The sequence below is a fragment of the Salmo salar genome, chromosome ssa13 (assembly GCF_905237065.1).
Source record: "Salmo salar chromosome ssa13, Ssal_v3.1, whole genome shotgun sequence".
Taxonomy (NCBI): Eukaryota; Metazoa; Chordata; class Actinopteri; order Salmoniformes; family Salmonidae; genus Salmo; species Salmo salar.
Genome location: NC_059454.1, coordinates 199781 through 216509, shown reverse-complemented (window position 1 = coordinate 216509; position 16729 = coordinate 199781). Strand labels below are relative to the sequence as shown.

General features: G+C 40.8%; 1 protein-coding gene across 1 annotated transcript in view; it reads right to left on the bottom strand.

Annotated features, from left to right (window-relative positions):
* LOC106566319 (plexin-B3) overlaps positions 1 to 16729 on the bottom strand; it is a 415201-nt gene that overhangs the window by 248356 nt on the left and 150116 nt on the right. The gene's annotated exons all lie outside the window — the stretch shown is intronic.

Below are 16729 nucleotides of genomic sequence, written 5' to 3'. Positions count from 1 at the left end.
TTCTGTTTATGTCTAGCCCAAAGACAACGTGTGTGGAGCAAGAGCTTCCTGTGACAACCGGAAGTGGTTAAAAACAGCCTAGAGCTATTGTCATATAAAAACGCACATAGTGAAAATCACGCAACTCAACCATCTGTCATTCAGTCAATTCTTAAGGTAGAGACTTCATATTCAGGATTCTGTTTATGTCTACCCCAAAGACAACGTGTGTTGAGTAAGAACTTCCTGTGACAAGCGGAAGTGGTTAAAAAAAGCCTAGAGCTATTGTCATTTAACCTGCACATAGTGAAAATCACGCAACTCAACCATCTGTCATTCAGTCAATTCTTAAGGTAGAGACTTCTTATTCAGGATTATGTTTATGTCTACCCCAAAGACAACGTGTGTTGAGCAAGAGCTTCCTGTGACAACCGGAAGTTGTTAAAAACAGCCAAGAGCTATTGTCATATGGCCAACCAGCAGAAAGTGAAAATCACGCAACTCAACCATCTGTTATTCAGTCAATTCTTAAGGTAGAGACTTCATATTCAGGATTCTGTTTATGTCTACCCCAAAGACAACGTGTGTTGAGCAAGAGCTTTCTGTGACAACCGGAAGTGATTAAAAACAGCCTAGAGCTATTGTCATTTAAAACCGCACATAGTGAAAATCACGCAACTCAACCATCTGTTATTCAGTCAATTCTTAAGGTAGAGACTTCATATTCAGGATTCTGTTTATGTCTACCCCAAAGACAACGTGTGTGGAGCAAGAGCTTCCTGTGACAACCGGAAGTGGTTAAAAACAGCCTAGAGCTATTGTCATATGGCCAACCAGCAGAAAGTGAAAATCACGCAACTCAACCATCTGTTATTCAGTCAATTCTTAAGGTAGAGACTTCATATTCAGGATTCTGTTTATGTCTACCCCAAAGACAACGTGTGTGGAGCAAGAGATTCCTGTGACAACCGGAAGTGGTTAAAAACAGCCTAGAGCTATTGTCATATGGCCAAACCAGCAGATAGTGAAAATCACGCAACTCAACCATCTGTCATTCAGTCAATTCTTAAGGTAGAGACTTCATATTCAGGATTCTGTTTATGTCTACCCCAAAGACAACGTGTGTTGAGTAAGAACTTCCTGTGACAACCGGAAGTGGTTAAAAACAGCCTAGAGCTATTGTCAAATGGCCAACCAGCAGAAAGTGAAAATCACGCAACTCAACCATCTGTCATTCAGTCAATTCTTAAGGTAGAGACTTCTTATTCAGGATTCTGTTTATGTCTACCCCAAAGACAACGTGTGTTGAGTAAGAACTTCCTGTGACAACCGGAAGTGGTTAAAAACAGCCAAGAGCTATTGTCATTTGGCCAACCAGCAGAAAGTGAAAATCACGCAACTCAACCATCTGTCATTCAGTCAATTCTTAAGGTAGAGACTTCTTATTCAGGATTCTGTTTATGTCTACCCCAAAGACAACGTGTGTGGAGCAAGAGATTCCTGTGACAACCGGAAGTGGTTAAAAACAGCCTAGAGCTTTTGTCATATGCCAACCTGCAGATAGTGAAAATCACGCAACTCAACCATCTGTCATTCAGTCAATTCTTAAGGTAGAGACTTCATATTCAGGATTATGTTTATGTCTAGCCCAAAGACAACGTGTGTGGAGCAAGAGCTTCCTGTGACAACCGGAAGTGGTTAAAAACAGCATAGAGCTATTGTCATATGGCCAACCAGCAGATAGTGAAAATCACGCAACTCAACCATCTGTCATTCAGTCAATTCTTAAGGTAGAGACTTCATATTCAGGATTCTGTTTATGTCTACCCCAAAGACAACGTGTGTGGAGTAAGAACTTCCTGTGACACCCGGAAGTGGTTAAAAACAGCCTAGAGCTATTGTCATATAACCTGCACGTAGTGAAAATCACGCAACTCAACCATCTGTCATTCAGTCAATTCTTAAGGTAGAGACTTCATATTCAGGATTCTGTTTATGTCTACCTCAAAGACAACGTGTGTGGAGCAAGAGCTTCCTGTGACAACCGGAAGTTGTTAAAAACACCCAAGCGCTATTGTCATATGGCCAACCAGCAGAAAGTGAAAATCACGCAACTCAACCATCTGTCATTCAGTCAATTCTTAAGGTAGAGACTTCTTATTCAGGATTCTGTTTATGTCTACCCCAAAGACAACGTGTGTTGAGTAAGAACTTCCTGTGACAACCGGAAGTGGTTAAAAACAGCCAAGAGCTATTGTCATTTAACCTGCACATAGTGAAAATCACGCAACTCAACCATTTGTTATTCAGTCAATTCTTAAGGTAGAGACTTCATATTCAGGATTATGTTTATGTCTACCCCAAAGACAACGTGTGTGGAGCAAGAGCTTCCTGTGACAACCGGAAGTTGTTAAAAACAGCATAGAACTATTGTCATATGGCCAACCAGCAGATAGTGAAAATCACGCAACTCAACCATCTGTTATTCAGTCAATTCTTAAGGTAGAGACTTCATATTCAGGATTCTGTTTATGTCTACCCCAAAGACAACGTGTGTGGAGCAAGAGCTATCTGTGACACCCGGAAGTGATTAAAAACAGCCTAGAGCTATTGTCATATAAAACGCACATAGTGAAAATCACGCATCTCAACCATCTGTTATTCAGTCAATTCTTAAGGTAGAGACTTCATATTCAGGATTCTGTTTATGTCTACCCCAAAGACAACGTGTGTGGAGCAAGAGCTTCCTGTGACAACCGGAAGTGGTTAAAAACAGCCTAGAGCTATTGTCATATAAAACGCACATAGTGAAAATCACGCAACTCAACCATCTGTCATTCAGTCAATTCTTAAGGTAGATTCTTCATATTCAGGATTCTGTTTATGTCTACCCCAAAGACAACGTGTGTTGAGTAAGAACTTCCTGTGACAACCGGAAGTTGTTAAAAACACCCAAGAGCTATTGTCATATGGCCAACCAGCAGAAAGTTAAAATCACGCAACTCAACCATCTGTCATTCAGTCAATTCTTAAGGTAGAGACTTCTTATTCAGGATTCTGTTTATGTCTACCCCAAAGACAACGTGTGTTGAGTAAGAACTTCCTGTGACAACCGGAAGTGGTTAAAAACAGCCAAGAGCTATTGTCATTTAACCTGCACATAGTGAAAATAACGCAACTCAACCATCTGTCATTCAGTCAATTCTTAAGGTAGAGACTTCATATTCAGGATTCTGTTTATGTCTACCCCAAAGACAACGTGTGTGGAGCAAGAGATTCCTGTGACAACCGGAAGTGGTTAAAAACAGCCTAGAGCTTTTGTCATATGGCCAACCAGCAGAAAGTGAAAATCACGCAACTCAACCATCTGTCATTCAGTCAATTCTTAAGGTAGAGACTTCATATTCAGGATTCTGTTTATGTCTAGCCCAAAGACAACGTGTGTGGAGCAAGAGCTTCCTGTGACAACCGGAAGTGGTTAAAAACAGCCTAGAGCTATTGTCATATAAAACGCACATAGTGAAAATCACGCAACTCAACCATCTGTCATTCAGTCAATTCTTAAGGTAGAGACTTCATATTCAGGATTCTGTTTATGTCTACCCCAAAGACAACGTGTGTTGAGTAAGAACTTCCTGTGACAAGCGGAAGTGGTTAAAAAAAGCCTAGAGCTATTGTCATTTAACCTGCACATAGTGAAAATCACGCAACTCAACCATTTGTTATTCAGTCAATTCTTAAGGTAGAGACTTCATATTCAGGATTATGTTTATGTCTACCCCAAAGACAACTTGTGTGGAGCAAGAGCTTCCTGTGACAACCGGAAGTTGTTAAAAACAGCCTAGAGCTATTGTCATATGTCCAACCAGCAGATAGTGAAAATCACGCAACTCAACCATCTGTTATTCAGTCAATTCTTAAGGTAGAGACTTCATATTCAGGATTCTGTTTATGTCTACCCCAAAGACAACGTGTGTGGAGCAAGAGCTATCTGTGACACCCGGAAGTGATTAAAAACAGCCTAGAGCTATTGTCATATAAAACGCACATAGTGAAAATCACGCAACTCAACCATCTGTCATTCAGTCAATTCTTAAGGTAGAGACTTCATATTCAGGATTCTGTTTATGTCTACCCCAAAGACAACGTGTGTTGAGTAAGAACTTCCTGTGACAACCGGAAGTGGTTAAAAACAGCCAAGAGCTATTGTCAAATGGCCAACCAGCAGAAAGTGAAAATCACGCAACTCAACCATCTGTCATTCAGTCAATTCTTAAGGTAGAGACTTCTTATTCAGGATTCTGTTTATGTCTACCCCAAAGACAACGTGTGTTGAGTAAGAGCTTCCTGTGACAACCGGAAGTGGTTAAAAACAGCCAAGAGCTATTGTCATTTAACCTGCACATAGTGAAAATCACGCAACTCAACCATCTGTCATTCAGTCAATTCTTAAGGTAGAGACTTCATATTCAGGATTCTGTTTATGTCTACCCCAAAGACAACGTGTGTGGAGCAAGAGATTCCTGTGACAACCGGAAGTTGTTAAAAACAGCCTAGAGCTATTGTCATATGGCCAACCAGCAGATAGTGAAAATCACGCAACTCAACCATCTGTCATTCAGTCAATTCTTAAGGTAGAGACTTCATATTCAGGATTCTGTTTATGTCTACCCCAAAGACAACGTGTGTGGAGCAAGAGATTCCTGTGACAACCGGAAGTGGTTAAAAACAGCCTAGAGCTATTGTCATATGGAAAACCAGCAGATAGTGAAAATCACGCAACTCAACCATCTGTCATTCAGTCAATTCTTAAGGTAGAGACTTCATATTCAGGATTCTGTTTATGTCTACCCCAAAGACAACGTGTGTGGAGCAAGAGCTTCCTGTGACAACCGGAAGTGGTTAAAAACAGCCTAGAGCTATTGTCATTTCAACCTGCACATAGTGAAAATCACGCAACTCAACCATCTGTCATTCAGTCAATTCTTAAGGTAGAGACTTCTTATTCAGGATTCTGTTTATGTCTACCCCAAAGACAACGTGTGTTGAGTAAGAACTTCCTGTGACAACCGGAAGTTGTTAAAAACACCCAAGAGCTATTGTCATATGGCCAACCAGCAGAAAGTGAAAATCACGCAACTCAACCATCTGTCATTCAGTCAATTCTTAAGGTAGAGACTTCTTATTCAGGATTCTGTTTATGTCTACCCCAAAGACAACGTGTGTTGAGTAAGAACTTCCTGTGACAACCGGAAGTGGTTAAAAACAGCCAAGAGCTATTGTCATTTAACCTGCACATAGTGAAAATCACGCAACTCAACCATCTGTCATTCAGTCAATTCTTAAGGTAGAGACTTCATATTCAGGATTATGTTTATGTCTACCCCAAAGACAACGTGTGTGGAGCAAGAGCTTCCTGTGACAACCGGAAGTTGTTAAAAACAGCATAGAACTATTGTCATATGGCCAACCAGCAGATAGTGAAAATCACGCAACTCAACCATCTGTTATTCAGTCAATTCTTAAGGTAGAGACTTCATATTCAGGATTCTGTTTATGTCTACCCCAAAGACAACGTGTGTGGAGCAAGAGCTATCTGTGACACCCGGAAGTGATTAAAAACAGCCTAGAGCTATTGTCATATAAAACGCACATAGTGAAAATCACGCATCTCAACCATCTGTTATTCAGTCAATTCTTAAGGTAGAGACTTCATATTCAGGATTCTGTTTATGTCTACCCCAAAGACAACGTGTGTGGAGCAAGAGCTTCCTGTGACAACCGGAAGTGGTTAAAAACAGCCTAGAGCTATTGTCATATGCCAACCAGCGCACATAGTGAAAATCACGCAACTCAACCATCTGTCATTCAGTCAATTCTTAAGGTAGAGACTTCATATTCAGGATTCTGTTTATGTCTACCCCAAAGACAACGTGTGTTGAGTAAGAACTTCCTGTGACAACCGGAAGTGGTTAAAAACACCCAAGAGCTATTGTCATATGGCCAACCAGCAGAAAGTGAAAATCACGCAACTCAACCATCTGTCATTCAGTCAATTCTTAAGGTAGAGACTTCTTATTCAGGATTCTGTTTATGTCTACCCCAAAGACAACGTGTGTTGAGTAAGAACTTCCTGTGACAACCGGAAGTGGTTAAAAACAGCCAAGAGCTATTGTCATTTAACCTGCAGATAGTGAAAATCACGCAACTCAACCATCTGTCATTCAGTCAATTCTTAAGGTAGAGACTTCATATTCAGGATTCTGTTTATGTCTACCCCAAAGACAACGTGTGTGGAGCAAGAGATTCCTGTGACAACCGGAAGTGGTTAAAAACAGCCTAGAGCTTTTGTCATTTGGCCAACCAGCAGAAAGTGAAAATCACGCAACTCAACCATCTGTCATTCAGTCAATTCTTAAGGTAGAGACTTCATATTCAGGATTCTGTTTATGTCTAGCCCAAAGACAACGTGTGTGGAGCAAGAGATTCCTGTGACAACCGGAAGTGGTTAAAAACAGCCTAGAGATATTGTCATATAAAACGCACATAGTGAAAATCACGCAACTCAACCATCTGTCATTCAGTCAATTCTTAAGGTAGAGACTTCATATTCAGGATTCTGTTTATGTCTACCCCAAAGACAACGTGTGTTGAGCAAGAGCTTCCTGTGACAAGCGGAAGTGGTTAAAAAAAGCCTAGAGCTATTGTCATTTAACCTGCACATAGTGAAAATCACGCAACTCAACCATTTGTTATTCAGTCAATTCTTAAGGTAGAGACTTCATATTCAGGATTATGTTTATGTCTACCCCAAAGACAACTTGTGTGGAGCAAGAGCTTCCTGTGACAACCGGAAGTTGTTAAAAACAGCCTAGAGCTATTGTCATATGGCCAACCAGCAGATAGTGAAAATCACGCAACTCAACCATCTGTTATTCAGTCAATTCTTAAGGTAGAGACTTCATATTCAGGATTCTGTTTATGTCTACCCCAAAGACAACGTGTGTGGAGCAAGAGCTATCTGTGACACCCGGAAGTGATTAAAAACAGCCTAGAGCTATTGTCATATAAAACGCACATAGTGAAAATCACGCATCTCAACCATCTGTTATTCAGTCAATTCTTAAGGTAGAGACTTCATATTCAGGATTCTGTTTATGTCTACCCCAAAGACAACGTGTGTGGAGCAAGAGCTTCCTGTGACAACCGGAAGTGGTTAAAAACAGCCTAGAGCTATTGTCATATGCAAACAGCACATAGTGAAAATCACGCAACTCAACCATCTGTCATTCAGTCAATTCTTAAGGTAGAGACTTCATATTCAGGATTCTGTTTATGTCTACCCCAAAGACAACGTGTGTGGAGCAAGAGCTTCCTGTGACAACCGGAAGTTGTTAAAAACAGCCTAGAGCTATTGTCATATGGCCAACCAGCAGATAGTGAAAATCACGCAACTCAACCATCTGTCATTCAGTCAATTCTTAAGGTAGAGACTTCATATTCAGGATTCTGTTTATGTCTACCCCAAAGACAACGTGTGTTGAGCAAGAGCTTCCTGTGACAACCGGAAGTGGTTAAAAACAGCCTAGAGCTATTGTCATTTAACCTGCACGTAGTGAAAATCACGCAACTCAACCATCTGTCATTCAGTCAATTCTTAAGGTAGAGACTTCATATTCAGGATTCTGTTTATGTCTACCCCAAAGACAACGTGTGTGGAGCAAGAGCTTCCTGTGACAACCGGAAGTTGTTAAAAACAGCCTAGAGCTATTGTCATATGGCCAACCAGCAGAAAGTGAAAATCACGCAACTCAACCATCTGTCATTCAGTCAATTCTTAAGGTAGAGACTTCATATTCAGGATTCTGTTTATGTCTACCCCAAAGACAACGTGTGTGGAGTAAGAGCTTCCTGTGACAACCGGAAGTGGTTAAAAACAGCCTAGAGCTATTGTCATTTAACCTGCACATAGTGAAAATCACGCAACTCAACCATCTGTCATTCAGTCAATTCTTAAGGTAGAGACTTCATATTCAGGATTCTGTTTATGTCTACCCCAAAGACAACGTGTGTGGAGTAAGAGCTTCCTGTGACAACCGGAAGTGGTTAAAAACAGCCAAGAGCTATTGTCATATGGCCAACCAGCAGAAAGTGAAAATCACGCAACTCAACCATCTGTCATTCAGTCAATTCTTAAGGTAGAGACTTCATATTCAGGATTCTGTTTATGTCTACCCCAAAGACAACGTGTGTTGAGTAAGAGCTTCCTGTGACAACCGGAAGTGGTTAAAAACAGCCTAGAGCTATTGTCATATAAACCGCACATAGTGAAAATCACGCAACTCAACCATCTGTCATTCAGTCAATTCTTAAGGTAGAGACTTCATATTCAGGATTCTGTTTATGTCTACCCCAAAGACAACGTGTGTGGAGCAAGAGATTCCTGTGACAACCGGAAGTGGTTAAAAACAGCCTAGAGCTATTGTCATATGGCCAACCAGCAGAAAGTGAAAATCACGCAACTCAACCATCTGTCATTCAGTCAATTCTTAAGGTAGAGACTTCTTATTCAGGATTCTGTTTATGTCTACCCCAAAGACAACGTGTGTTGAGTAAGAGCTTCCTGTGACAACCGGAAGTGGTTAAAAACAGCCTAGAGCTATTGTCATTTAACCTGCACATAGTGAAAATCACGCAACTCAACCATTTGTTATTCAGTCAATTCTTAAGGTAGAGACTTCATATTCAGGATTATGTTTATGTCTACCCCAAAGACAACGTGTGTGGAGCAAGAGCTTCCTGTGACAACCGGAAGTTGTTAAAAACAGCCTAGAGCTATTGTCATATGGCCAACCAGCAGATAGTGAAAATCACGCAACTCAACCATCTGTTATTCAGTCAATTCTTAAGGTAGAGACTTCATATTCAGGATTCTGTTTATGTCTACCCCAAAGACAACGTGTGTGGAGCAAGAGCTACCTGTGACAACCGGAAGTGGTTAAAAACAGCCTAGAGCTATTGTCATATAAAACGCACATAGTGAAAATCACGCAACTCAACCATCTGTCATTCAGTCAATTCTTAAGGTAGAGACTTCATATTCAGGATTCTGTTTATGTCTACCCCAAAGACAACGTGTGTGGAGCAAGAGCTTCCTGTGACAACCGGAAGTGGTTAAAAACAGCCTAGAGCTATTGTCATATGAACCAGCAGATAGTGAAAATCACGCAACTCAACCATCTGTCATTCAGTCAATTCTTAAGGTAGAGACTTCATATTCAGGATTCTGTTTATGTCTACCCCAAAGACAACGTGTGTTGAGTAAGAACTTCCTGTGACAACCGGAAGTGGTTAAAAACAGCCAAGAGCTATTGTCATTTCCAACCTGCACATAGTGAAAATCACGCAACTCAACCATCTGTCATTCAGTCAATTCTTAAGGTAGAGACTTCTTATTCAGGATTCTGTTTATGTCTACCCCAAAGACAACGTGTGTGGAGCAAGAGATTCCTGTGACAACCGGAAGTGGTTAAAAACAGCCTAGAGATTTTGTCATATGGCCAACCAGCAGAAAGTGAAAATCACGCAACTCAACCATCTGTCATTCAGTCAATTCTTAAGGTAGAGACTTCTTATTCAGGATTCTGTTTATGTCTACCCCAAAGACAACGTGTGTGGAGTAAGAGCTTCCTGTGACAACCGGAAGTGGTTAAAAACAGCCTAGAGCTATTGTCATTTAACCTGCACATAGTGAAAATCACGCAACTCAACCATCTGTTATTCAGTCAATTCTTAAGGTAGAGACTTCATATTCAGGATTATGTTTATGTCTACCCCAAAGACAACGTGTGTGGAGCAAGAGATTCCTGTGACAACCGGAAGTGGTTAAAAACAGCCTAGAGCTTTTGTCATATGGCCAACCAGCAGAAAGTGAAAATCACGCAACTCAACCATCTGTCATTCAGTCAATTCTTAAGGTAGAGACTTCATATTCAGGATTCTGTTTATGTCTACCCCAAAGACAACGTGTGTGGAGCAAGAACTTCCTGTGACAACCGGAAGTGGTTAAAAACAGCCTAGAGCTATTGTCATTTAAACCTGCACATAGTGAAAATCACGCAACTCAACCATCTGTTATTCAGTCAATTCTTAAGGTAGAGACTTCATATTCAGGATTCTGTTTATGTCTACCCCAAAGACAACGTGTGTGGAGCAAGAGCTTCCTGTGACAACCGGAAGTGGTTAAAAACAGCCTAGAGCTATTGTCATATGGAACCAGCACATAGTGAAAATCACGCAACTCAACCATCTGTTATTCAGTCAATTCTTAAGGTAGAGACTTCATATTCAGGATTCTGTTTATGTCTACCCCAAAGACAACGTGTGTGGAGCAAGAGCTTCCTGTGACAACCGGAAGTGGTTAAAAACAGCCTAGAGCTATTGTCATTTGGCCAACCAGCAGATAGTGAAAATCACGCAACTCAACCATCTGTTATTCAGTCAATTCTTAAGGTAGAGACTTCTTATTCAGGATTCTGTTTATGTCTACCCCAAAGACAACGTGTGTGGAGCAAGAGCTTCCTGTGACAACCGGAAGTGGTTAAAAACAGCCTAGAGCTATTGTGATATGGCAAACCAGCACATAGTGAAAATCACGCAACTCAACCATCTGTCATTCAGTCAATTCTTTAGGTAGAGACTTCATATTCAGGATTCTGTTTATGTCTACCCCAAAGACAACGTGTGTTGAGTAAGAACTTCCTGTGACAACCGGAAGTGGTTAAAAAAAGCCAAGAGCTATTGTCATTTAACCTGCACATAGTGAAAATCACGCAACTCAACCATCTGTCATTCAGTCAATTCTTAAGGTAGAGACTTCTTATTCAGGATTCTGTTTATGTCTACCCCAAAGACAACGTGTGTTGAGTAAGAGCTTCCTGTGACAACCGGAAGTGGTTAAAAACAGCCTAGAGCTATTGTCATATGGCCAACCAGCAGATAGTGAAAATCACGCAACTCAACCATCTGTCATTCAGTCAATTCTTAAGGTAGAGACTTCATATTCAGGATTCTGTTTATGTCTACCCCAAAGACAACGTGTGTGGAGTAAGAACTTCCTGTGACAACCGGAAGTGGTTAAAAACAGCCAAGAGCTATTGTCATTTAACCTGCACATAGTGAAAATCACGCAACTCAACCATCTGTCATTCAGTCAATTCTTAAGGTAGAGACTTCATATTCAGGATTCTGTTTATGTCTACCCCAAAGACAACGTGTGTGGAGCAAGAGATTCCTGTGACAACCGGAAGTTGTTAAAAACAGCCTAGAGATTTTGTCATATGGCCAACCAGCAGATAGTGAAAATCACGCAACTCAACCATCTGTCATTCAGTCAATTCTTAAGGTAGAGACTTCTTATTCAGGATTCTGTTTATGTCTAGCCCAAAGACAACGTGTGTGGAGCAAGAGCTTCCTGTGACAACCGGAAGTGGTTAAAAACAGCCTAGAGCTATTGTCATTTAACCTGCACATAGTGAAAATCACGCAACTCAACCATTTGTTATTCAGTCAATTCTTAAGGTAGAGACTTCATATTCAGGATTATGTTTATGTCTACCCCAAAGACAACTTGTGTGGAGCAAGAGCTTCCTGTGACAACCGGAAGTTGTTAAAAACAGCCTAGAGCTATTGTCATATGGCCAACCAGCAGATAGTGAAAATCACGCAACTCAACCATCTGTTATTCAGTCAATTCTTAAGGTAGAGACTTCATATTCAGGATTCTGTTTATGTCTACCCCAAAGACAACGTGTGTGGAGCAAGAGCTATCCTGTGACAACCGGAAGTGATTAAAAACAGCCTAGAGCTATTGTCATATGGAAAACCAGCAGATAGTGAAAATCACGCAACTCAACCATCTGTTATTCAGTCAATTCTTAAGGTAGAGACTTCATATTCAGGATTCTGTTTATGTCTAGCCCAAAGACAACGTGTGTGGAGCAAGAGCTTCCTGTGACAACCGGAAGTGGTTAAAAACAGCCTAGAGCTATTGTCATTTAACCGCACATAGTGAAAATCACGCAACTCAACCATCTGTCATTCAGTCAATTCTTAAGGTAGAGACTTCATATTCAGGATTATGTTTATGTCTACCCCAAAGACAACGTGTGTGGAGCAAGAGCTTCCTGTGACAACCGGAAGTTGTTAAAAACAGCCTAGAGCTATTGTCATATGGCCAACCAGCAGATAGTGAAAATCACCAACTCAACCATCTGTTATTCAGTCAATTCTTAAGGTAGAGACTTCATATTCAGGATTCTGTTTATGTCTACCCCAAAGACAACGTGTGTGGAGCAAGAGCTATCTGTGACACCCGGAAGTGATTAAAAACAGCCTAGAGCTATTGTCATATAAAATGCACATAGTGAAAATCACGCAACTCAACCATCTGTTATTCAGTCAATTCTTAAGGTAGAGACTTCATATTCAGGATTCTGTTTATGTCTACCCCAAAGACAACGTGTGTGGAGCAAGAGCTTCCTGTGACAACCGGAAGTGGTTAAAAACAGCCTAGAGCTATTGTGATATAAAATGCACATAGTGAAAATCACGCAACTCAACCATCTGTCATTCAGTCAATTCTTTAGGTAGAGACTTCATATTCAGGATTCTGTTTATGTCTACCCCAAAGACAACGTGTGTTGAGTAAGAACTTCCTGTGACAACCGGAAGTGGTGAAAAAAAGCCTAGAGCTATTGTCATTTAACCTGCACATAGTGAAAATCACGCAACTCAACCATCTGTCATTCAGTCAATTCTTAAGGTAGAGACTTCTTATTCAGGATTCTGTTTATGTCTACCCCAAAGACAACGTGTGTTGAGTAAGAACTTCCTGTGACAACCGGAAGTGGTTAAAAACAGCCAAGAGCTATTGTCATTTAACCTGCACATAGTGAAAATCACGCAACTCAACCATTTGTTATTCAGTCAATTCTTAAGGTAGAGACTTCATATTCAGGATTATGTTTATGTCTACCCCAAAGACAACGTGTGTGGAGCAAGAGCTTCCTGTGACAACCGGAAGTTGTTAAAAACAGCCTAGAGCTATTGTCATATGGCCAACCAGCAGATAGTGAAAATCACGCAACTCAACCATCTGTTATTCAGTCAATTCTTAAGGTAGAGACTTCATATTCAGGATTCTGTTTATGTCTACCCCAAAGACAACGTGTGTGGAGCAAGAGCTTCCTGTGACAACCGGAAGTGGTTAAAAACAGCCTAGAGCTATTGTCATATAAAACGCACATAGTGAAAATCACGCCAACTCAACCATCTGTCATTCAGTCAATTCTTAAGGTAGAGACTTCATATTCAGGATTCTGTTTATGTCTACCCCAAAGACAACGTGTGTTGAGTAAGAACTTCCTGTGACAACCGGAAGTGGTTAAAAACAGCCAAGAGCTATTGTCATATGGCCAACCAGCAGAAAGTGAAAATCACGGAACTCAACCATCTGTCATTCAGTCAATTCTTAAGGTAGAGACTTCTTATTCAGGATTCTGTTTATGTCTACCCCAAAGACAACGTGTGTTGAGTAAGAACTTCCTGTGACAACCGGAAGTGGTTAAAAACAGCCAAGAGCTATTGTCATTTAACCTGCACATAGTGAAAATCACTCAACTCAACCATCTGTCATTCAGTCAATTCTTAAGGTAGAGACTTCATATTCAGGATTCTGTTTATGTCTACCCCAAAGACAACGTGTGTGGAGCAAGAGATTCCTGTGACAACCGGAAGTGGTTAAAAACAGCCTAGAGCTTTTGTCATATGGCCAACCAGCAGAAAGTGAAAATCACGCAACTCAACCATCTGTCATTCAGTCAATTCTTAAGGTAGAGACTTCTTATTCAGGATTCTGTTTATGTGTACCCCAAAGACAACGTGTGTTGAGTAAGAACTTCCTGTGACAACCGGAAGTGGTTAAAAAAAGCCTAGAGCTATTGTCATTTAACCTGCACATAGTGAAAATCACGCAACTCAACCATCTGTCATTCAGTCAATTCTTAAGGTAGAGACTTCTTATTCAGGATTCTGTTTATGTCTACCCCAAAGACAACGTGTGTTGAGTAAGAACTTCCTGTGACAACCGGAAGTGGTTAAAAACAGCCAAGAGCTATTGTCATTTAACCTGCACATAGTGAAAATCACGCAACTCAACCATTTGTTATTCAGTCAATTCTTAAGGTAGAGACTTCATATTCAGGATTATGTTTATGTCTACCCCAAAGACAACGTGTGTGGAGCAAGAGCTTCCTGTGACAACCGGAAGTTGTTAAAAACAGCCTAGAGCTATTGTCATATGGCCAACCAGCAGATAGTGAAAATCACGCAACTCAACCATCTGTTATTCAGTCAATTCTTAAGGTAGAGACTTCATATTCAGGATTCTGTTTATGTCTACCCCAAAGACAACGTGTGTGGAGCAAGAGCTTCCTGTGACAACCGGAAGTGGTTAAAAACAGCCTAGAGCTATTGTCATATAAAACGGCACATAGTGAAAATCACTCAACTCAACCATCTGTCATTCAGTCAATTCTTAAGGTAGAGACTTCATATTCAGGATTCTGTTTATGTCTACCCCAAAGACAACGTGTGTTGAGTAAGAACTTCCTGTGACAACCGGAAGTTGTTAAAAACACCCAAGAGCTATTGTCATATGGCCAACCAGCAGAAAGTGAAAATCACGGAACTCAACCATCTGTCATTCAGTCAATTCTTAAGGTAGAGACTTCTTATTCAGGATTCTGTTTATGTCTACCCCAAAGACAACGTGTGTTGAGTAAGAACTTCCTGTGACAACCGGAAGTGGTTAAAAACAGCCAAGAGCTATTGTCATTTAACCTGCACATAGTGAAAATCACGCAACTCAACCATCTGTCATTCAGTCAATTCTTAAGGTAGAGACTTCATATTCAGGATTCTGTTTATGTCTACCCCAAAGACAACGTGTGTGGAGCAAGAGATTCCTGTGACAACCGGAAGTGGTTAAAAACAGCCTAGAGCTTTTGTCATATGGCCAACCAGCAGAAAGTGAAAATCACGCAACTCAACCATCTGTCATTCAGTCAATTCTTAAGGTAGAGACTTCTTATTCAGGATTCTGTTTATGTCTACCCCAAAGACAACGTGTGTTGAGTAAGAACTTCCTGTGACAACCGGAAGTGGTTAAAAACAGCCTAGAGCTATTGTCATTTAACCTGCACATAGTGAAAATCACGCAACTCAACCATCTGTCATTCAGTCAATTCTTAAGGTAGAGACTTCATATTCAGGATTCTGTTTATGTCTACCCCAAAGACAACGTGTGTGGAGCAAGAGCTTCCTGTGACAACCGGAAGTGGTTAAAAACAGCCTAGAGCTATTGTCATTTGGCCAACCAGCAGAAAGTGAAAATCACGCAACTCAACCATCTGTCATTCAGTCAATTCTTAAGGTAGAGACTTCTTATTCAGGATTCTGTTTATGTGTACCCCAAAGACAACGTGTGTTGAGTAAGAACTTCCTGTGACAACCGGAAGTGGTTAAAAACAGCCTAGAGCTATTGTCATATGAACCAGCAGAAAGTGAAAATCACGCAACTCAACCATCTGTCATTCAGTCAATTCTTAAGGTAGAGACTTCATATTCAGGATTCTGTTTATGTCTACCCCAAAGACAACGTGTGTGGAGTAAGAGCTTCCTGTGACAACCGGAAGTGGTTAAAAACAGCCTAGAGCTATTGTCATTTAACCTGCACATAGTGAAAATCACGCAACTCAACCATCTGTCATTCAGTCAATTCTTAAGGTAGAGACTTCATATTCAGGATTCTGTTTATGTCTACCCCAAAGACAACGTGTGTGGAGCAAGAGATTCCTGTGACAACCGGAAGTGGTTAAAAACAGCCTAGAGCTTTTGTCATATGGCCAACCAGCAGATAGTGAAAATCACGCAACTCAACCATCTGTTATTCAGTCAATTCTTAAGGTAGAGACTTCATATTCAGGATTCTGTTTATGTCTACCCCAAAGACAACGTGTGTGGAGCAAGAGCTTCCTGTGACAACCGGAAGTGGTTAAAAACAGCCTAGAGCTATTGTCATTTAACCAGCACATAGTGAAAATCACGCAACTCAACCATCTGTCATTCAGTCAATTCTTAAGGTAGAGACTTCATATTCAGGATTATGTTTATGTCTACCCCAAAGACAACGTGTGTGGAGCAAGAGCTTCCTGTGACAACCGGAAGTGGTTAAAAACAGCCTAGAGCTATTGTCATATGGCCAACCAGCAGATAGTGAAAATCACGCAACTCAACCATCTGTTATTCAGTCAATTCTTAAGGTAGAGACTTCATATTCAGGATTCTGTTTATGTCTACCCCAAAGACAACGTGTGTGGAGCAAGACCTATCTGTGACAACCGGAAGTGGTTAAAAACAGCCTAGAGCTATTGTCATATAAAACCTGCACATAGTGAAAATCACGCCAACTCAACCATCTGTCATTCAGTCAATTCTTAAGGTAGAGACTTCATATTCAGGATTATGTTTATGTCTACCCCAAAGACAACGTGTGTGGAGCAAGAGCTTCCTGTGACAACCGGAAGTTGTTAAAAACAGCCTAGAGCTATTGTCATATGGCCAACCAGCAGATATTGAAAATCACGCAACTCAACCATCTGTCATTCAGTCAATTCTTAAGGTAGAGACT